This window comes from Panthera tigris, chromosome C2, assembly GCF_018350195.1.
Source record: "Panthera tigris isolate Pti1 chromosome C2, P.tigris_Pti1_mat1.1, whole genome shotgun sequence".
In the NCBI taxonomy this organism is placed as follows: domain Eukaryota; kingdom Metazoa; phylum Chordata; class Mammalia; order Carnivora; family Felidae; genus Panthera; species Panthera tigris.
The window spans coordinates 34,595,021-34,622,400 of record NC_056668.1 but is presented as its reverse complement, the minus strand read 5'-3'; the positions used below and the strand labels follow the sequence as shown (position 1 = coordinate 34,622,400).

Here is a 27,380-nt window from a genome sequence, read left to right as displayed (position 1 = left end):
ACTCTCCTTTTGAATGTCTTAAAATAGTATACTTTTCCCACTTTCTCCCTTACCCCCAGATCTGACCCTTGTAATAATTTCCTAGCATCCCACTACCCTGCCCACAACTCTTAGGTTTTATTAGGTTACTCTAAAACTAAAAGTACCAAAATTATCAGAATTCCCTTTGCTACATGTCCCTTCTATCTTAACTATACTTAATTGGCAATTCATCCCATATAAATTGAGTCCAAGTTTATCTATTTAAGTTCTGTGAATCTACATATACCCACAGCATTTTCTACCAATTCTACTCAATTTAATTTATTTACAGTGCTGGTCACAACATCTTAATTTGATCACATTTCTCACAAAAGGGTGTAACCCTTTGCTTTGGTTTCAGCTCCTACAGAACCGTGCCTTACCCTAGGGAGGAGCATGCCCTCTGTCCTAACTATCCACTCACATAAAGAAGTTTGATTAAACTTGGGGTTGTCTGGGTGACTCAGTTGGTTAAGCATCTGACTTCGTCTCAGGTCATGATCTCATGTCTCGTGGGTTTGAGCCCCACATAGGGCTCTGTGCTGACAGCTTGGAGCCTGGAGCCTGCTCCAGATTCTGTGTGTCCCTCTCTCTCTGCCCCTCTCCTGCTTACTCCTTGCCTCTCTCCCTCTCTCTCTCTCTCTTTAAAATAAATAAACATTTAAATTTTTTTTAAAGAAGTTCGATAAAACAGAAACAAAAACACTGAGTTCAGCATCACATCTCAGGTCTTCTAGAGCTATTGGGAACGCCTACCAAGATCTCTCTTTATCTTGGTCACATCACTGTAATGCCAGTTTTGTGCCAGAAGGTAACTCTGTATACTCATTCCCTCTACAGATCTCTGTAGATTTCAAACATTGCTTCTATCCTTCAGTTGGACTCAATGTCTGCCTTGGATTTTAAGTTCAGCACCACACACCAACTTTCCCATTCAGCCTGACTCATCTTCTAGCCATTCCACTTTATAGAACAGCTTCCAGCCTTCTCCTCCAGGTTTACCCAATTCCACATTCATCTATGATCTGCCACTGACTCTCCCCAAATAGGAGAATTATAAATGATAAAATGTTAAGAAACCTTAAAAATATAAAAAACTTGTAGCTTGATAAGTACAGCCATCTAGTTTGAATAAAATTGAAAAAGGCAACAAATTTAGAGACCTAAAATGAAATTAATCCTTAGATTCTGCATCTTTTCAATGGCTAAGAGAATATATACAATATCCAAACTGATTTAAGAATCATTCAATAAGATATCAATTCTTTTCAACTATGTGGAATAATCCAGCAGCCTGTTTATTTTTCAACAAAAAAGTACACAAATTACTGGGGTCTTATATGCATGCTCACCTCTGGATTTTTAGCCATTTCTATTTAAAAAAATAAAGATAAAAAAGGCTGGTAGATCTTTAAAAAAAAACAATACAGGCCATGGGGATCTTAGACAATGGTTCTCAACTTTTGCTATACAGTAAAATCACCTCAGATAATTAAACAATAATACCCCAATACAGTAGTTTTGAAAGTCCCCTCCAGATGTAGACAAGTATGAGAGGGCTACTGCTCCATGCAGTGGAACGAAGATACTCAAAAACAATGAAGGGTGCCCAGCCTTGAGGGACAGGGAAACAGGGAAACAAAACAAATAAAAATCACTGATGAGGTAAGAAGCAGGTGGTCACTGAAAGTAACCTCTAGATCTAGCCTCTGGGAAGTTTTATTTCAATTCCTAGACACAAAACTACCTACAAGAGGAATTTTTTTGAGGGCCTTTGCCTGATATCACTTAGCAGTTACACTGCAGGGAGAGTTGATCGAGAAGGCTATAATCCTTGGAAGAGAGACTTGTGCTTTTTAAAGCGTTGTGTAGGTTGCCCTGATAAACTTAGTGAAGAGAAACAACAAATGCAGTTAAATGGATCTTTCCCCACAGTCAGAGTCTGATAAACCTGCAGATTTATCAGATAAACCTGCAAGATCCCTTCCTTGCACAGGCTTCTATGGCTACTAGGAGTTAGTGGGAATTATAAAGATTCAGCTGAGGAGGGGAATTCAAGTTGTAATCATAAAGCATTTCTAGTAAACAGCCTGAAAAGATATGAGGAGAAAGGGACATGACCTGTTCTAATTTGTTCTCTCATTCTAAATAAAATTTCATTTTCATATCTATTTTTGTATTGGTAATTTTGCACTCTTTTCCTCCAACAAGGTCCTTCCAAATTGATCATGCTTCCAGTCCCACAAAATTTGGTTCCAGCCTTACCCAGCATTGCCTGCTAAATAAAAGTTATACAAGAAAGTACACACTTTAATCCAGATTGTTTTCACCTCACATACACTTTACAAAAAGAAAAGAAATATATATGCAATCAGTCAACAAAAGAACCAGGTAACACTGAACATTTTTTCTAGAGATGTAGGGGGAGAATAGATTTCTCTGTCCTGCAGTCAGCTCATATTTGGGAAATTATAAAGAAAATAATTGTACTTTGTTAAAACAGAGTTATCCACATAGTACCAAGAGTTTCATAAGAATTTTTTCACCATGGAAGTTTATGTTGCAGAGAAGCCATTAGATATCTGGGAATATTTATTAGGAATTCCAAATTTTGTAGTACTCATTTTCAGACACCCCCTAATGCCCAAATAGTGCATATCAAGTTACAAAGTGCCATCACACAATATCTGATATAACTTTCATAGTGAGACCATGACACAATCCTCTCAAGCATTTTTTTTCCATGTCTTGTTTTTTTTCCTGTAGACTAATGAGATTGTCCCAAACTGCTCATAAGGGTGCAGCATGAATTTAAACCTAGGAACTCTGACTCTGATGCCAAAATTCCTCCCACATGTTCCCTCATCTTCTCCTACCTCCTTATCACCTCCACTGTCTTCTCCACATCTACCTCTGTGCACCGTAGGCCTATAACAACTATCTGAAAAGTACATGCTGAATAATTTCAGTGTATGAAAAGATAGTCATTTCATTCACAGGTGTGTGGAAAAAAATTAAAAAGCAAACAAAAAATGAAACAAAAAATAGGCAAACCAGGAACAGGGAAATGGATAATCTCATAGGATCTAGCAAAGTTAAAAAGCCAAATTCATTTGCTCTTCTAAATTTTCTGTCAAAGAACATTCAATGCTTTACTCTTTAGTGAGAAATCAAACAATATATGCTGTATCCTTTAAGTAATTATACCAGAAACTACAAAATGCCTATGGAAATCGGAATAATGGTTGTTTTTGTTTTGTTTTGTTTTGTTTTGTTTTTCATGAATTTGGTTCTTTTCATCAATTTAAATGTTTTCAGGTAAGACTAATCGACCTAAAGCATTTTTTTTGCCTTCTCAGTCCACCTTGTTTTTAATTTATGATACTAACTCACATTTTATCTCTCTGAAGAAAACTATCTCTTGCTTAGCCATAATCAACCAAAAATTCAAAGATGAAGCAACTATTTTTCTTTTTAAGTTTGTATTTAAATTCTAGTTAGTTAACATCCAGTTAATATTAGTTTCATGTGTACAATTTGACACTTCTATACAACATCCAGTGCTCATTACAATTGCCCTCCTTTATAAACATCACCTATTTAACCCATTCCCCCACCCATTTCCCTTCTGGTAACCATCAGTTTGTTCTCTATAGTTAAGAGTCTGTTTCTTGACTTGTCTCTCTCTTCTTTTCCCTATGATCATGTGTTTTCTTTCTTAAATTCCACATATGTATGAAATCATATGGTATTTGTCTTTCTCTGACTTATTTTGTTTAGCATAATACTCTCTACCTCCAACCACATCATTGCAAATGGCAAGACTTCACTCATTTTTATGGCTTAGTAATATTCCATGGTGTGTGTGTGTATGCATACATATACATATGTATACATACACATATATATGTATATATATACACATATATACATATACATATACATACACGTGTGTATATATATATGTATGTATGTATATGTATATGTATATATATGTACATGTATATATTCACCACCTCTTCTTAATCCATTTATCAATCGATGGACACTTGGGCTATTTCCAATAATTTGGCTATTATAGATAATGATGTTATAAACACTGAGTTGCATGTATTCCTTTGAACTAGTGTTTTTGTATTCTTTGGGTAAATACCTAGCAGTGCAATTGCTGGATCACAGGGTAGTTCTATTTTTAACATTTTGAGGAAGCTCCATACTGTTTTCCAGAGTGGCTGTACCAGTTTGCATTCCCACCAACAGTGCAAGAGGGTCACTTTTCTCTGCATCCTTGCCAACAACTGTTGTGTTGTCAATTTTAGTCATTCTGACAGGTGTGAGGTGATACTGCATTATAGTTTTGACTTGCATTTCCCTGATGATAAGTGATGTTGAGCATCTTTTCATGTGTTCTTTTGGAAATCTGTATGTCTTCTTTGGAAAAACTGTCCATTCATGTCTTCTTCCCATTTCTTGAATTGCATTATTCATTTTTGAGGTGTTGAGTTTTATAAGTTCTTTACATATTTTAGATACTAACCCTTTATCAGATATATCGTTTGCAAATATCTTCTCCCATTCAGTAGGTTGCCTTTTAGTTTTTCTGGTTGTTTCCTTTGCTGTGCAGAAGCTTTTTATTTTGATGTAGTCCCAATAGTTTATTTTTGCTTTTGTTTCCTTTGCCTCAGGAGACATATGTAGAAAGAAGTTGCTATAGCCAATGTCAGAGATGTTAATTGCCTGTGTTCTCTAGGATTTTAATGGTTTCCTATTTCAAATTCAGGTCTTTAATCCATTTTTACTTTATTTTTGTGTGTTGTATAAGAAAGTGGTCCAGTTTCATTCTTTTGCATGTAGCTCTCCAGTGTTCCTCACACCATTTGTTGAAGAGACATTCTTTTTCCCATTGGATATTCTTTCCTGCCTTGTGAAGGATTAATTGACCATATAATTGTGGGTAAAGCAACTGTTTTTGAATATGATAATAACATGTGTGCTTTTTTCAATTAAAAAAAGAAGGAAAAAAATTAACAGACAAAAAACTTCATAGGACTATTCCAATGTCAACATCACACCAAAAAAATCAGTCTTTTCTGTTTTCCTTTTTTATTTTTCAATTTTTAAATGTGTTATCCCTAACTATTTCAGTTTTTTTACTTGATTTCTTAGAATAAAATTGACATTTTCCTTAAAGTTTATAAGCATTTTACCATTCCAAAAAGCCTTCTGAACTTTATAGATGACCTTAGGTTTCTGCAATATATGTTTGGTTTCCAATGTAAAAAGTGCAGTTAATATTGTGAATCATTTAGTAATAAATATGATATGATATGGCAGAACCGTGTTGTATTTTTAGCTTAAAAATATCAAAAATGCTTACGTAGAGAGAAATGCTAAGAGATGTGATTGTACTGAAAGAAAATCTTTAATTATCACAAGAATGTTAAATGTTTTTAAAAATCACCAGTCTAGTTAAGATTTTCTCAGTAATAAAATCCAGAGTATTTTCGCTGAGTTTTATTGTTTTTTAATGAGAATGATTATTAATGCTATCCTCAGGAAATGTCCTATTTGAGAAAGATAGAATATAGTAAGGTATACAGACAGGAATCAGAATATAATGAATACTGTGACTACAAATCACAGCTGACAAAAAGTTTAACTCATTATCTGTAGGAAAGAACAATAATTAGAAAATTCAAAAATTATTCTTCTGCATGTACTTTAATTCTGAAAGTGAATTGCTTATTTAAGAAGGTTATGCCTTGATTATCTGCCATTATAATGAGAAATAAATAAAACTACCTAAGTTTCTAAATATATTAGAATCTCATGTCTTACAGTGCACAAGAGGAACCAAAGATCAGTCATGGCTAATATGCTAAGCTCAGGACTAAGGTGTAAGGCTTTGTTTAAACAAAATTAGATTGTGGAATTCAATTATAAACTGACGGATAATTTATTCATTTACTAATTGGTCGTCCTTCCTTCTGGCCCAGGACCAGTGGCCTTTAGGCATAGTTTATACATCTACCAAATAGGGAGATCAACTGGATCCAGATCTACCTATCTTATATGACAGAGCTAAAATGGGATTTACAAGTGTGGCTTAAATATCTGAACATGCAAAAATGAAAAAAAACAAAATACAATGATCACATACCTGTAAAAATACAGTGGTATTAACATGAAGTGTCAAGAACAAAAACTATTAACATAATTGGACATGATGCCAAACACTTGAGTCTAAAATAAAGTTGTTAGTGTAGGTAACTAACAAATCAGACAACTAACAAAGAATACAACATTGGAAACAATCAACCAAAATTCTCAACTTGAGAAAAATGATACAATTTTAAAGTAAACATGACTTCTTCTTCTTCTTTTTTTTTTTTTTTTTTTTTTTTTTGAGAGGGAGAGGGAGAGTGAATGGGGGACGGGGACAGAGAGAGAGAATTTTCGGGCACCACACTCAGCACAGAGCCCAAAGCAGGGTTGGATCTCCCAGGATCCTGGGATCATGACCTGAACTGAAATCAAGAGTTAGATGCTCAACTGACTGAGGCAGCCAGGCACCACAAAATTACTATGACTTTCAAAATAAGTCATTAACTTTAAAACAAAAAGGGAGAGAAAGAGAGAGATTAAACTTGTGCTCACAAAGTTCAAAGCAGTTTTATTCATAATAGCCAAACATTGGAAACAGCCCAAAAGTCCATCAACTTTTGAATGGATGAATAAATTATTGCATACTTTTATATAAATAAAACTACTGATGTACACAACATTGATAAATAGCTAAAGCATTATGCTAAGTGAAAGAGGACAGACACAAAAAACATCATACTGTATAATTATATGAAATTCTAGAAAAGGAAAAACTATGGAAACAAAGCCTATCAGCAGCCAGTCATCAGAGATGAGAGATTAGAGAGATGACTGAGTGGTAAAGGGCATGAGTTAAATTTTTGAGGTAGTAGAAATATTCTACATATTATATATGGTTATATATATTTTTCAATATGTACATGCATCTTCAAAACATCAGATCAGACATTCAAAATTGGTAATTATTGTTGTCTATAAATTATGCCTTAAAAAATTTTATGTTTTTTAAACAAAAATTTAAAAAGAAACTAGCGACTGTTGTGACTAATGAAAAAAGGATAAATGATGATACTTCACATTTACCTTTACCATTCATTAAGACTGGAATTAGAGAAAATGCTAATAAGGCAAAGATCACATATTTAAATATAGGCTAATTGTTTTCATCTATTAAAACAAACAACTGTGATTTGTTTTGAGAAATTACACCCAAGGCTTCTTAGGTTTTTATGAGTGATAAGTTATACCACAACTATTCACCAGCTGTGCAGGAATTAAGGGTGCAGCCTCTGAGGCCACACTGGCTGGGTTGCCCGGTTTAACCCTTTCCTCCAGCTATGTGACCTTGATCAATCAGTGACGTTTCTTTGTCACAGATTCATCATCTGTAAAATGGAGATGGTAATAGTATCTACTTCATGGGGTTGTAGTTGGAAGGATTGATAGAACTGTCCCTGACATGCCAGTTTCTAAAAAATACAATGTACAGCATTACTACTATACCAGCCCTGCCACTACTGCTGTTACTCTCACTGCTGCCACCATGAGAAGTCTATTAAACTCAGTATTCCTGAGGGTCAACCAGTAACATCTTTTATTTAGCCCACTAACTGAAAAAAAAATTTAATAAAGTGCAAATATCAATAATTTCCTTCCTTTCATACCATTTCTAAATTAGATATCTAATCAATGCTTTTCAATCTATTCTCTTGCTATGGGACTGGTCATTTAGAGAGTAAAAAACTAAAAGGCAAATTATCTGCCATAGCAGTGGACGTGACCATTCATGCAATTGTGATTTTGAATTTTTCTTTTTTTCCTACTATTTGAGATTTTAAAAGTCTAGGTAAATAAATCTACCATGTTTTTTACATTGTTTTAATAGTTCACTTAAAGGTACAACTCTAAACTATGGATCAATAATACTCAGCCTATAAGACTTTTGAGGTCAGTGGATTGGGGAAAGGGAAAGAAAATAGAGCATTCATGTCACAACACCCCTTCCTACAGTCCAGAATCCTCTTGTACATTATTAGGTCCACTGAAACATTTTCTGTAATTCAAATGCAAATTTTACTATAAAAAATAAACATCAAAATTCTTATCTTGGCAAGTCAAGCCCAACTTGCCTTTCCAGCCACATTTTTTTTCCAGTCATTGTACTCTATTTCCAAAACAGCTCTTGTGCTACTGTACTTACTAACTTCCATGTCTTCATTCCCATATTTTTTTCTGCACTTAAAATGTCCTCCTTTCCCTATCACTACACAAATCCCATCCATTCTTTGAGGCTTAGGTCAAATGCATATGTCACACAATGTCTCCCTTGACCTATTCTTCCCCTTGCTACCACAGTGCAAAGTACTTCCCCTGACAACTGAGTTCCCATCTGCCAAGTTTCCAGTGGGTTTATTTTCCACCCCCAGGCATGCATATGTCTTACCACATATTTTACTTACTTATTAGATCCTGTTCACCAAATCCAATAAATGTAGTATCACAAAAGTAGCATACCAGCACAATGTTGTTAAGAAATAATAGGATAAAGAAAATCTCTGCAGATAAGTTTGTGAAACGAAACCTGGAAAGTTGACATAGTCCTGAAGTCAGAAAGTGTAGGGGTACTGATATCTCTTTCAGGTGAACTAAATCACTTAGAAAATCAAGCACTTGCAAAGTCCATAGTTGCATACCAATTACCAGATACTGTACTGATTTGCTCAAATAAAGAAAACCTATCTAGAATAGCTACTGAAATTAGAATTGTCAGTGGATATGCATATGATAATCCACTGTTATTCTACAAAACCCATTTGACTTTGGTGCAAGCCAAACTGTCAAGTTAACAGGCATGCATCTTTCAAATCTTTGATGGGAGCACAAATATATGCACTCTTACTTGGGATACAGTGTTTATTTTGTTTTCTGTTTTGGAAGCAAGAGGAAGTTCTAGGGTGTAGGGCATTTTTTTTCACTCATCCTACTATAATAGCCCTTATGTCATTTTACTAGGAATAAATGGAGGTATTTTTCCAGTACTTGGCAACTGACTGACGTTTAACATTAAGATTAGTCCTTTTTCACAGCCAGAACACAGAAGTAATATCAGGTGTGTTTTTCATTCACTCTTGTGTGTCTCACCCTGTGATTTACCTAAGTATTAATATACTAGACTATTCCCTTTTCCACATAACTTTCAAAACCCATCCCTTAAACACAACACAACATAACATGATTTCTCTTTCAATTAGATGTAGAGTTGTACAAATATATCAGTCCTTACTAACCTTGTAGGTGTATTTATATACATACAGGGGTTCAGTTTGCTTTGGTTTTACTTTCCTCATAACACAGCATAGCAACCCAGCACATATCATAATGATAATGATAAACTAAAATTTTCAATTAGCTACTATGAAAAATGCATTCTGCTAAGCACTTCATTTACATTATGATCTTATTCTTTAGTATACTACTACTACTATTAGCTGACACTCATATATCCTTTCTATGTTTTAGACATAGTTACATATATTAACTTACTTAATTCTCACAAGAAGCCTTTGAAGTACATATATGCTTTATTATTATCACTAGTTGTATCACTATGAAGAAATAAAATGTAATAAACTCCTGATAGAAAGTTCTACAAACTTGCCCAAAGTCACTCAACTTTAAGCTGGTTGAATTGAGATTTAAACTAATGCAGTATAGGTTGAGAGGCAATATTCAAAATCTATACATTATACTGACTCTCTATCCTATATCCAGTATACTTTATGTATTGCTATTCCTCTATATGACCCTCAATTTATTTGCCATGAAATTTTTTATACAATAGTTGAACTAAAGATGTTCTCTATTCTAACTGATAATAAGTTCCTTGAGAATATGGCATGTGATGTTTATTTTTGTATTCTCACAATTAACACAATGCCATCATATTTAAGGTACTCAATAATTAAGGTTTTTAAATAGATTAGACAAATGCACTCACATTGGAAAAATATTGCAAAGAAGGGGCTGATGTTGGGGTGGATGCTTTCAATAGAAGATACAGGATTGCATCAATGGGGGTCAGCTTTGAAAGTCACTAAATGTTGTTGAAGATAGATCAGTAAATCCCAACTTACCAACAGGAAATCCCCCAAACATATCCCAAAAGTTATGAGACAACATAATAGTGTCAATATCTGAACCAAAAAATGACTACCTCATTATTTTTGCCAAAATAACCAAATTATACTCCTTGGGGATCTAATTAAGTGTTTGACTGTTAGTGATAATTTCTGAAGAGAGAAAATCTATCTTAAGTCTGCCTACCCCAAAGTACCTACACAATAAAAAGGCAATAGTTGAATTAATTCAGATACAATAAAAGATTTGAGTAAAACACTCAAAAAGCAAAATTATAAACTTATTTTGATATACACATTTCATAGCATGTTCAACAGAAACTTTCAAGTATGTATATCTTTTCCTATAATATTAGAATTATAGTTGTTATTTCTAATTAGGTGCATTATTACTTAACCTTAGAATATATACACTTATTGCCAGAAATACTATCTATAAACACTTGATTGCAATCATCACCTACTCTAAAGGACTAAATTAAAGAATGACTATAGTACACCAAGTATCTTTTATATATATGGCCTCCCAAGATTAATATGAGGGTGAAAAACATAACTGCTTAAACATGACATTACATTAAAATAAATGAGGTCTTGTGTAATAATAATTTTTAACTTATAAACTGTACTGCTTTTAAAAGTTCCAACTAAATAACACATTCTTAGCATTGACATTAGCAATTTATAAGAGATCCAGAAGAACTAGACAGACTTCTATTTTAAGATAGATTTAAAAGTATGTTAGGAGTGTGTGCTGAATGAACCTCCTACATGCAGAATCTTTTTTTTTTAATAACATCTCAAAACAGAAATGATGCTTTTTATACTTTGAAGCACAAAAATTTAACCCACAGCTTCTCTAGACACTAATAGGTTGGCATAGCCAATATGATCTTTTGATCAAAATGAAGGAAGGGCTATATTTTGGGCCCAGCCACTGGGTGCAGAATGAATTAGACAAAATTCGGGAGGTATATGAGCTTTCTTTTCTCTAACTGTAGATACAATTAGCAAGGCATGCTGAGTACCTTGGGTGAAAGGAAAAAATAGGTGTCATTATTCCTATTTCTTGTGTTAGTGCATTTACTAGTATAGTAAAATGGAAGGACATTGATTTGGAGATCAGTAAACCTATGTCCTACCTCTGGCTTTATATCTGAACTTGTCCAAAGAATCTCTCTGAGCATTGGTTTCTTAGTATATGAAATGAATTTATTACTCCCTGATCTATCTTATAATCATCATTTTTAGGATAAAATTTAGATTACATTTTGTTTAATTATGTAACTTTCTCCCTCATATATAATTTTGTATTATATACACACAGCATACAAATGCATATGTACATACATTATGCATTTGTATGTAGGTAAGCATGTGGCTACACATACACACATGTATACATATATAATACATATGCATATACATATATATTTATGTGTTTTATGAAGAGATTTATTTCATTTACTCCATGAAAATTCATTGGATGCCTTATGTAACTCTGATTCTGTGTTAGAAATATGTTAGATTCTATGTTAGAAAATAAAAACTCTGGCTTTAGGAGGTACTATTCTAGTCAAGTTAGAACATTTAAACAAATAGCAAAAACCTAAATGTTTCAAGGTACATGACAGAATTATGTATATACTAAGGGAAGGCACAAGAATAAAAACTAAATTCATCATTTGATAGGTCATGCTGGACACCATCCAAGACCTTTGTAACCTGTGATTATGAAAAGGAGCTTATAACAAGATGGGAAACACACAAAATAGAGACTCCAGTTTACTGTAACTCACATATAATGATTGACCACTCTCCTCTCTTATTTCTTCACTGGATCTAGAAAGTACTTTCATCTTAATTACCTGTGGCATATATTTGTTTATATATTTATTTTTCCCAATTGACAAGACAGTTACTAGAACACAGAGACTTCCTTATTGATCCTCCGCACCTAGCAGAATATATAAGTGAATGAATAAATGAATAAATATTATTTATGACTATAGAAATCCAAAGATGCAACAGGAACAATTAAGATAGGAATCCTCATTATGTAATTATTTATTTATTTATTTTAATTTTTTTCATATTGTAATTTTTAACATAGTGTTTGTTGATCAACTAAGAGAAATGCCTTGTGCCTAAAACATTACCCAAACCTGTTAGAAAATTAAGCGTCTCTGTGTGTGCACATGTGTGTGTATGTGTATGTGTACATGTGTGTACATGTACATACATGCATAAATGACCAGATTAATTTTAACATGGTAAACCAGAAAGAATATGGGCTTTGAAGTCAAATAGAATGAGGCTGGAGTTCAAGTGATATAATACCTTGAGTGAGAGCTCTCAGAACTTGTTTCCTCTTGGGATTTAATGAAACCAAAATTGGAAATCAGAGGCTTTTGTTGTCTCACTTTCAAGGCCTAGTCATGATAGTGCAAGACTGTTAAAATATTGCCCATTGCCATTGAAATAATTTACCATTCCTTAATTTTTATAAATGGTGGACTTTACCACTATTTTTGTCCAATTGCTGGCCTTTGGACTTTTCCACTGCCAAAGCAAATGTAGCAGTAAATTTGACTGCAATACTCATATGTCCTGAATTTGATTTTTTTGTAAACATAAAACTTCACATTACAAAGTATGCATGACTTCTCATTAGAACTCATGGCCATGCAATGGAAAAAAAAGGGGTGAGGCTAATTCTCAAAATGGTATTAGTGATACGTTCACATATATATTTGCCAAGAGAACTCCTACCTCAGAGAATTAAATAAGTTCAAATGTTAAAATTGAATGGAATATTATTTAATTCCACCCAGATACCTAAAAATTTCTCTGATAACACTATATAGATTGGTCACATCTTTTTTTTTTTGGAATTCTTCCAACTTTTAAGGTCTATATTCTTTTATAAATGAGCCTTGAAAACATATAATCAATGCCTCACAATCCCAGTGCAGATCTTCCTGCCCATGGGACCTGTCCCTGTGCTTTAATAAAAACATAATGAATGAGCCTTGGGTATGCAGCTTGTGTCTATGAACAGATTGTAAATTCTTTGAGGGAAAGTGCTACAAAATATACCCATATAGAGGATAGTTCTTGCATCCAAACTTTTGTTGATAATGATGTTGAGTCACTTCGAAAAAAAAAATCTCCTCTCAAAATTAGTTTCCTCTCAAAATTTTCCTCTCAAAATTAGTTTCCTTTAAACTAAATTTGCCTTAGTATCCCCAAAGCACTGTGCTATATATTTGGAATACAAAGAGATAGAATGCATATTCCTTTCTCGAATGAAACCAATATTTAGTTAGGGAGATGGAGAACTTCATTAAAAAGTAGGCTCAAAGTAGTGTATAATTGTGAAATGCGGGCTTAGAAAGAAAATTGAAACTAAAAAAGAAAATATATATTAGACAGATGTGTGTGAAATTTAACAATGTGAACTTTTTTTTTTATAACTTAAAAATTTGCACACAGAATATTGACACAGTAGTGTCACTGAATCCTTAGCTAAGGAAAGTGTTTTTTTGATAGCAAAATGGAAAATTTCACTCAGTTTAGAACAGAACATTAAAAGATAAATGATCTTAAAGACAGTAATTCACCAACTATCATATCTGATAAGTTACTCTACCTACAGATAAAATAATTAATCTTATTTTTTTAAATATCCTAGGTATAGAATTATTAACATTTGTTAAAAACATATAAGATATTCAAATATAGTATTAATAACTGAAATCCAGTTATTTGTGACTTTCTACCACTGTAAAGATTAACATAATGCTAGTAAAAAATGTACATGACTATGAAATTCAAATTATGAAGTTCTAATCTCCTGAATTACTAAGAAGTTTAACAACTATGTCCTAGATCCGTATATTAAATTCTATTATTTTATCTGAATTATAAACTGAATGGCTGTCAATAATATAACAATGCCTAGTTAAGAGATTCCTGAGAATGAGAGATTCTGAGTATGAGATTCCTGAGTATGAGAAGAGATTCCTGAGTATGAGAAGATTCATGGATAGGACTAACCTTAGATAAACTAAATTCTAAAAAGTCTATTGTTCTCTAGCCTCTCCTATTCTTATATGTTCCTTCCTCCCAGAAAATTCTCCCCTACGGTGTAATTTGCATTATTTCCCTGTCAGAGGCAGCTAGGACTGAGGAAGGAGCTGAAAATGGATACCATATTGAGTAGTTTGGACTTACCCTATAGTCCAATGGATTTTTAAACTTAAGTATACTGATATTCTATTATATCAGTAATTTGTTAATATCAATAGATTGAACTCAGAAATTATTCCTTTTAATAAAAAAAAAGCTTATACTTCTACTTTCCCTTTTGGTCCCTTAAATTTCAATGTGCTTTGTTGAGTGGGTAGGAAGGAAAAAAAGCTGAGCAAATAGCTAATGAGACTGAAGCTAACTGTTCCCAACCTAGTTTGTCCTATGTATGAATATGTATGTTAAGACATTTTCTTTTAATGCTGAGAAACACTCCTTTAGGAAATGGGAGACCAACAATTTATTTTGAACAAAAAAGAATTGTCAACGGATTTTCATTAAAAAAATAATCTGTCTACGGATGCCTGGGTGGCTCAGTCGGTTAAGCATCAGACTTCAGCTCAGGTCATGATCTCACAGTCTGTGAGTTGGAGCCCCATATCGGGCTCTGTGCTGACAGCTCAGAGCCTGGAGATTGCTTCGGATTCTGTGTGTCCCTCTCCCTCTTTCTCTGCCCCTTCCTCCCTCTCTCTCTTTCTCTCTCTCTCTCTCTCAAAAATAAATAATCATTAAAAAATAATATTTTGTCTATGCTGTGGAGGGTCCATGAGGGGAGAACAACATCAAAGTCAGGGAAGTAAATAAAGGGAAAAGAAGATATTGTCAAAATTCAGTTGAAAGATGAAGGTCTGATCTAGACAGTGTGAATAGAAACTGACAGATTCAAAACTGATTCATTTGTCAGTCATTTTTCTAAGCTTTAGATAAGTCTGGAAAAAAATTTCAAAAAGAATAAAATAATACAAGTTCCATAAGTAACTATTTGCACAGATGTTATTTACTAACTAAAGATTGCACAGAACCACTGTTTTGAAAACTATTCTTTGCATCTCAAGCCTTATCAGTCTCTTTACTACTATTGCAATAACATCCCCTTTTGTCCTCGGCTTTGACTCTAAAGCAAAAAATAGAAACTCATTTTTCTAGAAAGTTAATGAATAGAACCAAAGTGCTATTGCCCAAACTGATTCTAATAAAAGAAATCCATTCAAGTCACAAAAAAGGTTAATGTTTGACAGATCATGGCAGAGAAATTTCAGTTGACTTAAGAGTTCGCAACCAAAACATTATGGCAGAATTAGTAAATATTTAGGTTTCCATTAATAGACATTTCCTTATTAATGTCTGCATTAAATATTCAGACAAATACAAACCCTGAAAGACTTTTTTCAAGTGGGCCATCTAGTCAACCTTCCACAAAATTGTTGCATATCTTCTACTTGGATAATGGCTGGTAGGTCTCCATTCTATTGAAAAACTTATATTTGTCTAACATATAATCCTGTTTTCAAAAATTAAGCAAACTTTAAAATAGTTACTATGTATGTGCTATGACTGGTCTTTTAATTATTGGTGTGTCATTAAATAATTGGTTGGCTTTCTAGGTATAATTATAAACAGGTGAACTTTTTGTTTACAATATTTTAAGATAAAGCTGAAGGCTTTGATGAAGTTTTTATTCAACTTCTCTCTCTGAGTTTTAAAATCATATTTTAATTGACACTATCCATCTGGATTTAGTGTCAGATCTCACAGGTAAAGGGCTGAATCCTACAAGACTGCGTTCTACCACCTCAGATACCAATTACAATCACTGTGTTCTCATGGCCCCTTCCTCTGTTTGATAATTTGCTCAAGCAGTTCACAGAACTCAGGAAAACAGTTTACAGTTGACCCTTGGACAACATGGGTTTGAAATGCACGGATTCACTTATATGTAGATTTTTTTCAATAGAGTATGTGGAGTTTTTTCAATACTGTACAGTACAAAAAATTCATATTTTAACTTTAAAGAATAATAAGTTTGTGTCCTATGGTGACTAATTTGATTACATAGCAAAATAGAAGATATGCCCCATTTTTAATCAGTTACTTCTTAGCTATAGATTTTTTGGGAAAAAAAAAGATTTTAAGCTTGGTTGCTATTTAGTAGGCATGACTCATGGGGCAAACTGAAACCAAAACTATCCTTTCATCCCATTTCCTTTTTTCTTTACCATTAGGAATAGTTTTCACTTGATACTAGATGAAACATTTGAAGTTCTCATGATCCCTTTGTTAGTTTTTGGTAGTTATACGTTGGTTGTACAGTCAGCTTATATCAAAAACAAAGCCTTGTGTCAGAAATCGCACTGTTCAGTCCCCAATAATCAAAACTCTGACCTTGATTTATCCTATCTTCTCTCTTCACCCAGGGCTGGTTAATGACTGGCCATTTGGGGGGTAGAGGGTACAGGAAAGCAGTCTTTCTGTCTCACTCATCCCATCCTGTACTCACCTGTTCCTGTAAATACCACTCTTCAATTAATAAGAGTGGAAGCCAAATGGGGAAAGGGAAGTTCTTACTTGGTCAGCTACTTTCACAAGATGACATTGCAGGAACTTGGCCTGGCAGGTGTTTAAAGGTTTTGTGGACTTTTTGGAGGCTAGCCTCCTCTGGCTACAATACCTGTGACTACTTATGCAATAACATTTCTTCAGATGCCTGCATCTCTCTCATCTCTACTTTAGACAGAGACTAGCAGTTAGAGTCCTGTTGCCCATCCTGGAAGTCCAGCTGAATAGAATTCAAAACAGCTCCAGGATGGCTCCACTCTTGTCATCTACATCTCACCCACAGGAAAAATTCATGAATTTTTTGCCCTACCACTAGTGAAAATGCACGTATCTCACAAATGAACCCTCTTCTTTCTCTCAGCCCCACCACCTCAGAAAGCCATGACCTTGCACTAAAGAATGTCAAGGCATTTGTCAGCTGGCAGATCAAAGGATCCCCCAAACTGTGAGGGCATATCCATGCTCCAATAAGCACTTTAATAAAGCTCCTCTTTCTATGTTTCAGGTAGAGAAAGGAGGACTCCCACTCCTCATCCTTGGATGAGTCCTGTTAGTGGGACTAAGAATCCAGAACCAGGTCTTGAAGGAAATCTCTGCACAAACACTCTGTTCTTACTTCACTTTCTTTTTCAATCCTTTCATTATGGGTTCTAGAGACTTCTAGCCAGTTATTTACTTATTTTTGGATGATTTGCATTTTGATTTCACATCTCACTTTAGAATTTTATATCTGTAGAATACAGCGCTTCCAATTTTCATGTGCTGTTATGTTAATATTGGTCATTTTGATAATAACACACCAGTTAAATTTCTATTAAGTAACAAATGATAATAAAGATTCTCATTTATTATACAAATTATTCTACTCCAAATTTTACATATAAGCCCTTTTGTAAAAAAAAGTATACATTTGAAGCATGCATTCTGTAGTTTTATTCACATTTAAGAAAGATGTATCTTTTACTCTCTGCTTCCTCTTCCTTCATGCAAACCAAAAATCAATATGCAGATGCTAGATTTACAGACTCCCTTAGGATGACAGATCAATAAAGAACCCCATCGAAAAATACTTGCCTGGAGGAGGAAAATATAAACTTTTTCTTAATCTCTATAAGGCTTTGCTCCCAGGACCAAGCACTTCTCATTTGGTGTTAACAGTACTGAATTTTCTTACTGCTTTTTCATGTCAAAGGCACTCTTCAAATATGTACTTAATTAAGCCTCTCTCTTAACAGAGGTGGCCCTGTTCTCATCCTCTAGCCTCCCTTTTCTATCTCCTGTGTGGAAAGTTCTCTTTGAAGTCATGCAGGAGAGATGTGCAAGGATGAAGGGATGAGAACAGAGCCAAGGGCGCTTGTAATGAACTTTTGATGGAAAAGAAGTTTAGATTAATGCAGCTATTCTAGCTACCCTCTATTTAGAATTCTTATAAGTGGAAATACTAAATTACAGAAAGATAATGAGTCAGATTTTATATTAGCTCTGAAAGTCTTGCCCTCTAAAAGCATTTGTGGACATCCTATGGATTCCTGAGGATTTAGAACTCTGCAGATTTCCGGTTTTATAGGACTTACTTATTTTGTATTATGCCTGGATTCTTTATGTTTATCTCTTATGATTGTCTTGAAGTTCACAGCTGGAACTTATTAAAAGGTATCTGTTTGTCTGAATACTTCTCCTTGGATTAAATCTTGAAGGAAGTTCATGATGATTTATAACTATGCATATTATCCATAACTACACTTTTGGAAATAGATGTTGATCATTTGAGAAAGTGTTTTCTAACTGCTTATAATACAGAGGCAATTTCAACAGTAGAATTATACCTAATGTTACTATACAGTAGTTGCCAAATAATTCATTTTAATTTTTTATCTGTGGTTATCTCAGTCAATTCCCAGAAAATTATTTTCTTACATTTCTCATTTAAAGGTTTCCAAAAAGATGCAGCAAATATATACAATATAAATAACTTAATGGTCATAAGTTTCATAATTATAGGAAATTTTTCTTCATTGTACTCTTGTTCAGGCATGCTGAATCTTCTTTGGGACATTAAATTTCATAGATTGTTTCCTGTCGTATTATGGCAAATATTATTTTGATTTTTTCATGCATTGCAGACAGGATATAGAAGTAGAGTAAGAGCCATCTTGCATACTTGATTTCCAATTTATCTGAACTTATTAAAAGAACTGTTGGGAGTCATTTTTTTTTTTAAATCCTTAAATTGTTTTCCAGGTTACGGATATTCTATTCAGCAGTGAAATTGTCCTTACTGGTTTCTGCAAGATATTGATTGCATTTCTCATATTTTAATAGGCTTATGCTTAGAAGTGTTAAAGTGAAGATTTTTGGAGATTTTTACAGAAAAATTGTTTTTATATTTCCAGTATTTTTTTCAACAATTTCCAATATGCATTGATCAAGGAAGTCCTCGCATTTTCTTCCTTTTGCTAAGTTACTTTCTGTTATTTAATTATTTTTTTAATGTTTACGTATTTATTTTGAGAGAGAGAGTGCATGTGCTAGCAGCAGAGAGGCAGACAGAGAGGGAGGGAGAGAAGTAGACAGAGAATCCAAACTGTCAGTGCAGACCCAACTCGGGGCTCCATCTCATGAGCTGCGATATCATGACCTGAGCTAAAATTAAGAGTCGGATGTTCAACCAAATGAGCCACCCAGGCGCCCCTGTTATTTAATTACACCTGTGCCTATTCGATTTTTCATCTACATTCAGACCACTTCAATTTTATTATGCAATCATTCCTGCCATACAATTGAAAATAAAGTTATATCAATTAATTATATTTTATTTATTTGTATTTATTTTTATTTTCCTTATTTAGTTAAAGGCAATTACATCCTAATTATACCTGTCAAACCTTACAAAATAATACTTACTGAAAACTAAATTTTGCATTAAAATAATATAAGTAAAATAAATTATTATGCTGAACAAGACCCCTTGTTTAAATATATTTATTTATTTATTTAATGTTTATTTTTGAGAGAGAGAGAGAAAAAAACAGAGTGTGAGTGGGGAGGGGCAGAGAGAGAGAGGGAGACACAGAATCTGAAGCAGTCTCCAAGCTCTAATCTGTCAGTACAGAGCCTGATGCAGGGCTGGAACGCCTGAACTGCGAGATCATGACCTGAGCCGAAGTTGGATGCTTAACCAACTGAGCCACCCAGGCACCCCTAAATCTATTTTAGATGATAATCTTTTGTCAGCAGTTATAAAGCCTGCATACCTGATTCACACAACTTCCAATACTAAATAAGGTGAAGATAAAGCTCTGAATATTTTAGTTTAAGCTCTCTGTAGAATTATTGATTCTTTTGATGTATACTTTTCTATCACTCACATGCTATTATTATATAATAATTAGATAAATACCATATACATGGCATCAAAACTGAATGTAAATCCCCCAAGTACTTAGCACCTATTTTTCTCTCTGCCTACACTCTTAACCCTATCTGCCTTCTCTTTATCAACTATATCTCAGTTTCATACGACCTATTCAGAGAGGAATTTGGGGGCACCCTATCTAAAGAACACTCCTCCTGAGTCACACCTATTTAGCACCCTGCTTTTATTTCTTCCATTCTATTTATCAATATCTGAATATTTTTATTTATTCACTTACTTATATATTTTCTGTCTCTGCCAATTGAAATACAAGCTCCATGAGGCCAGCAACTTTGTCTCTTTCATTCATTATTGAATCTCTGGGTAATAGAATAGTTCCTGACCCTTGGTAAACTCTCAATAAATATGTGTTCATTCACTTAACACACATCTGTTGAATAAATGCATACATCATTAAATGAACTTCATAGCAGTGCATTTAAAGTCAGGGAAGAGATAATCCATACAAAGCAAGGTAGAATTGATAGGTAACATCAAGATTTAGAAGCCTAGTGGTCATTTAGAGTCCTTAGGGTAAATGCAGCGAAGATCATGAAAAGTGCAAGGTCTCCTTTTGGCTTTTACTTTTTAGTATCACTGTTAGAGAGCAGCACTGTGTAAAGCTGGAATTCTCAGTATCCTATAAAATGGAATTTACTTGTACATAGCACCTGATGATTGTTAAATATCCTAAATATTTTCAATCCAACTTGGCCTGAAATTCTATCCAACAGTCACTACAAACTGGGTTTTTATATGACTACCACTTAAATGAATATATTACCTCTCATATGATTCACCTTTCAGTACACAAAATTAAATGTTCTGAGGTTCATTTTCAAAGGAAAGTGCCAGCATCTAATATAATGAGTTTGGTTTCATTGGGACTAAAGTGAGTTAAAACTGTTGCTGGGCCCAACTGTATTAGTTAGGGAGAAGGCTAAGCTGCTCTAATAAGATACTCCAAAATATAGAAGCTTAAAAATACAAATGGAATTTTCTCTGATTAGAATCCCAAAAGTGACCATACTGCAGCTCATGGGAAGGGGAAAGTATAAAGAATTCACATACCCAATATTTTAAGACCCATAGCTAAAGGACCACATCTAGCTGTAAGAGAGTCCAAGAAATATGGTCTCTAGCTGAGCAACCATATTCCCAGTAACAAATCATCCATGGAAGAATGCAAAAAAAAATTTATTTTTGACACCTAGCTATTTCAACCATCAGCCAAAGAGAGCATGAGGATGGTGGTCCATGAGGAAAGCACTGGATGGTTACGAGGGGTATGTTCAAATAAGAAACAAACACAAAAACAAAAAAACAAAAATAGATTTCAGTAACATGATGCAGTATTGATGCCAATTTTATATTAGCTTATATCAATTTTGAAATGGCAACTTATGCAGTGGATAACTACTTAAAGCCATTTTATAACTACATCAGAGAACCGAATTGAGAAACCCTGTCATTCTGTCCTGTACAAAAGCATTTTTGTTTGTTCTATATAAAGGAGGTGTAAAGCAAGGCATCCTAGAGCAAAAAGTCAACTCCCATATGTGAAGTGTGTTCCTTAATAAATACCATGTCATGAACTGTCATATTTTAAGTCTACTTCTAAATATAACTTTCTGTTACTCTGCAAATTCAATGGCACTTGATCTTTTCAAAAATGTAGCTACCTAGCATCTTCTGATTTTTCTGTGACCCTCTCTTTGCTCTCACAAAAGTGGAATATACATACACCATTAAGTGAATTAAAATATTTAGTCATTTCCATTTTTATTCAATTATTTTTGCCTTTGTAACATTATTTAAAACCATAGAAAAGTACTAAACTACAGTTTATGCCTTTTTCCTACAAATATTTGCTAGCCCACCATCTAGCACTGTTTTGGGCACAGAAGATTAAAAAAACAAACAAACAAACAAACAAAAAACAAAAAAACAAGAATGATAGGTAAGTTGCCTTTAGTGAAATCATGGCCACAGTCTTTTTAGTGGGGAAAGCAAGGAGGGTTTACTTGTGCCAACATGCCAACTGACAGAGAGAGAAATTTCACCAAAAAAATGTTTAATCTAACTTAATTTTTTAATTAAGAAAGCAATCTCATGGGGTGCCTGGGTGGCTCCGTCGAGTAAGCATCCAGCTCTTGGTCTTAGCTCAGGTCATGGTCTCATGGTTGGTGGGTTCCAGCCATGCCTCAGGCTCTATGCTGACAGCAGAGAGCTTGCTTGGGATTCTCTCTCTCTCCCTCTCTCTCTGCCTCTCTCCTTCTCTCTCTAAAAATAAATAAATAAACTTAAAAAAAAAGAAAAGCAATCTCAGTCCCTTAAGCGTCTAGTTCTTGGGTTCAGCTCAGGTCATGATCTCACAGTTGTGGTCTCCAGACCCGCTTTGGGCTCTGCCCTGACTGACGATGTGGAACCTGCTGGGGATTCTCTCTCCCTCTCTTTCTGCCCCTCCCCTGCTGACTCTCTCTGTCTCTCTCTCTCTAAGTAAACTTTAAAAAAGTTTAAACAAGAAAGCAATCTCCAGTAATTCCAAATATATTTTAAATTTCTTAAAATTAGATTTCTTTCTATTGACCATTTCTATTTTTTATTAGATAAGACTAAATTTTAAAACACATTTATATTGGGTCAGCTTCCCTATGATAAGTAATAAGTTTTAAACTACAGATTGTATGTATGCTAGCAATTATCAGGATGTCAACTGGAATAGGCCTATGTGGCAGATGGATGAGGCATAACGCCCAGAATCAAAGTATCCTAAAAGCTTATGCTTTAATTGTGAAAACTTATAATTCTTCATATTAGGAAATACAGTCAGTCATAGCAGGGAAGTTCATTTTGAAGTTTAAAAAGTCAATCTTCTTAGCACTCTGCCGCCCAATGTTTGGCTCTTGCTGCCGCAATGAGGGAGATAGTGCACCTGCAGGCCAGACAATGCAGCAACCAGATCAGTGCCAAGTTCGGTGGGGGGGATGGGACGGTGGTGGAGTAATGATCAGTGACAAGCCTGGCATCGACCACAGACATTTACCACAGAGACAGCGACCTGAAGTTGAAGCAGATCAATGTGTACTACAACAAGGCCACCAGTGGCAAGTACGTGTCTTGCGCTGAGCTCCTGGACCGGGAGCTGGGCACCATGGACTCCAAGCGCTAAGGACCCTTCAGGCAAATCTTCAGGAAAGACAACTTTGTTTTGGGTCAGAGTGGTATTGGGAACAACTGGGCCAAGAGTCAATACACAGAACGTGCAGAGCTGGTCGGCCTGGTGCTGGATGTTCTGAGGAAGGAAGCTGAAAACGATGACTGCCTGCAGGGCTTCTAGCTGACCCACTCCCTGGGTAGGGGGACTGAGTCTACGATGGGTACCCCCCTCATCAGCAAGATACAAGAGAAGTACCCAGACAGTATCATGAGCACATTCAGTATGGTGCCCTCCACCGAGGTGTCAGATATGGTGGTGGAGCCCTGTGATGCTACCCTCTCAGTCCACCAGCTTGTAGAAAACAGTCAAAACCTTCTGCATTGATAACAAGACCCTCTATGATATCTACTTCAGAACCCTAAAACTGACCACACCCACCTATTGGGAGGTCACCCACCTGGTGTAAGCCACCATGAGTGGGGTCACCACCTGCCTGCATTTTCCTGGCCAGCTCAATGCTGACCCTGCGCAAGCTGGCTGTCAATATGGCCCCCTTCCCCTGCCTGAACTTCTTCACGTCCAGCCTCGCCCCATTGATCAGCAGAGGCAGCCAACGGTACTGGGCCCTGAGGTTGCTTAAGTTTACCCAGAAGATGTTCAATGCCAAGAACGTGATGGCTGTCTGTGACCTCTGCCACCACCTCTATCCGACCATGGTTACAGTGTTCAGGGGCCACATGTCCATGAAGAGGGTGGACAAGCAGATGCTAAATGTTAGTGGAATATATCCCTAACATGAAGATATCTGTGATATCCCGAGGGCTAGAAATGTCTGCCACCTTCATCGGCAATAGCACAGGCATCCAGGAACTGTTGAAGTGTATCTCAGAGGAGTTCACAGCCATGCTCAGGTGCAAGGGCTTCTGTGCTGGTACACAGGTGAAGGCACCTGCATTGTACACAGGTGAGGGCATGGAGGAGATGGAGATCACCGAGGCTGAGAGCAACTTGAATGACCTGGTGTCTGAATACCAGCAGTACCAGGATTCCGGGGCTGAGAAAGAAGGTGAGTTTGAGGAGGAGGCAGAGGAAGAGGTGGCCTAGAGCTGATAGCTAGTAAAGCATGTGGAAGCCATGTGAACTCAGAATTCACTCACAACCTGTTATCTGATAACCATGTCTCTGTGTGCACTTGCTCTTTTTCCTGTCTTGACACCACATGCTGTATAGATGCCACCATTAAAGCATTTGAATAGTTAAAAAAAAAATACCCTTATCTTCTTAACTTGAAAATAATTCTAGTGGCAATTAAACTCTTATCAAAAGAAATAAAAAATAAAGAAGAATCAGTTTAGAGGAGATCTTTATTTACTTTTAAAATTTATTTTAGCAAGAGAGAGAGCACGTACAAGTAGGAGAGAGGGTCACAGTGGGAGGGAGGGATGAAGGGAGGGAGGGAGGGAGGGAGGGAGGGAGACAGAGAGAGAGAGAGAAAGAGAAAATCTCAAGCAAGCTCCATGCTCAGCACTGAGTCTGATGCTGGGCTCAATCCCACAACCCTGGAATCATGACAGCTGAAACCAAGGGTTGGATGCTCTTGAGTCACACAGGACCCCCTAGAGGAGTTCTTTAAAGACCGTCAACTTTAATCTCTGGACTTTAGACAGGAGTCAAATTTAAACATATATAACATATTTTGTTGACTACTGTGTTTTTACATACCTAGAGAGATATTCCTATAGACGTCCAATCAGTTTTCCTACCTTAAAATCTTCCATAACTCCAAGGCATATTGTTTTCTATCTTCCTCTTCAATGTCTTAGTTCTAGATATTCCTTATAGAATAGATTTATGTTCAGTCCAAAACCATTACATACAAAAGCACTGTGACATCACAGGTTAATTCGGAAACCCATAACAATCCTGTTAGTGTCAAAATTGTCTCTAACGAAAGACAAGATTGCATGAGCCTGCCTCATTTTGTTCCGAAATATTTGTTGATGGTAAAAAGAAAAAAAAATGTGATTGTTGACCTAATAACATACTGAAAATGCTATTGTTAGAAAGACCAATTCTGTTTTCTCTGAGTATATTGTGGAACCTGGGAGAACAGCCTAATAAGAGATTTTTGTATTAAGAGGGTGGGTGTGAAGGTTCCACTTAGCTTCCTCTAAGAGAAGTGCCTGTTTGAATACAGAAACCACATGGAAACAGATGCCTTGAAATGTTCCAGCCAATTTGACCATATAAATGTATATGAATCCTCCTCTGTCACGAAGACCATCAGTGTAAACAACTGGTAGTTTACAGGCTGTATAATCCATTTCCACTTGGAAAAAAGCTGTGCTGGTTATTTTTAGACAGTCTCTTACATAAGGTACTAACATGCACCCTATTAAATAAGTTAACACCCATATCAAAATGCTTTTTTATTTCCATGGAGAAAATTAAATCCTCTGGAGTTTGTGACTAAGAATCTCATGTTTCATAGAATATCTTTATCTTTCTCCACTTCTGAGTATTTTTCTCATTCCCCTCTTCCCCACCCCTCCCTCAATAGTTAAGACTAAAAACCTGAAACACTTTTTTATATTCTGACCTTCATCATAGAACACTGTTTCTTTGCACCAAGCTGATAATTAAAAGTTTTTGGATATTTTCTGGTTGGCGTACTGGGTGATTAGTCCATTGAAATGTGTTTCCACAGCCTTTTTTTGTAGTTCTCTATTGCTACGCATCTTTTTTTTTTTATGTTTGTCTGAATTGAACTATATTTACCATCTGCTGTTACAGGCTCTCAAATGATCTGAAACCTTTGAATTCTGTTAAATCATTCTTCATTATTGCTTTTTTAGTAGTATCTATAAAGTCTATCTATTTCCCTCCTAAGGATTTCCTTATCTCTATCATTTACATACTCCAGTCGCTAAGACTCTCTCTCATTTTGCTTCTATTCCATGTTTTGTATTTCTTTACAGGATGCTGATATGAAGTACCTTCAGTGACATTTTGATTGTTTAATACATTAGATCCTTTGAATTTGTTTTAGCTGTTGTCTTATAGTTACTTTTCTCCCACAGTATAAAAGTTTTACTTCTCGGAGCACCTGGGTGGCTTAGTCAGTTAAGCATCCGACTTTGGCTCAGGGCATAATTTTGTGGTTGGTGAGCCCCACGTTGGGCTCTGTGCTGACAGCTCAGAGCCTGGAGCCTGATTTGGATTCTGGGTCACCCTCTCCCTCCATTCCTCCCCCACTCATACTCTGTTTCTCTCTCTAAAAAATAAATTAAAAAATTTTAAAAAGTTTTACTTTTCAGGTCTTTTCCTTTATTAAGGATAGGTTTCTCTATCTCATTTTTAAAATAAATTCAACATTTGGTAGAAATGAGCTTTGTTTTGTTTTGTTTTGGTGGGTTTTGTTTGTTTTGTTTTTTTAAGTAATGAGCATGATATTGCCCTGAAAAAAGGTAGAAAAGAAAAAAAACCTGTTCTAATCTAAACTTTTGGGGCAAGTCAACAGCATTCTCTTTTTTTTTTTTTTTTTTCCGTCATATTTATCTCAACACATACAAGGATTCAGAACCTTTCCATAGCATCTTGGTGTCCATAGGCAATCATGGGTATAAAACTTCACAGAAAGTGCTAAGTGGGAGGAAAGGGCAACACACATTTGTGATAACACATCCAGTGATATTCTAGGTAATATAACCTACATCCATTTACAGAGATTTTGTGCTAATCAGTCATTGACTCCTTAATTCATTTTTTCATTCATTCATTCACTCATTCATTCATTTATAAATCTTTCAGTTATCAATTACTACATAACAAGATACCTCAAAATTAGTGGCTGAAATCAGTAACAATTTCTTATTTCTCACAATTCTGTGGATTG

General features: G+C 35.2%; 1 long non-coding RNA gene and 1 pseudogene across 6 annotated transcripts in view; one reads left to right on the top strand and one right to left on the bottom strand.

Moving 5' to 3' along the window:
• The window catches only part of LOC102961944, a 285,798-nt gene that overhangs the window by 160,145 nt on the left and 98,273 nt on the right, over positions 1–27,380 (bottom strand). The window lies entirely within an intron of this gene.
• Positions 23,243–24,589, top strand: LOC102967590 (annotated as a pseudogene).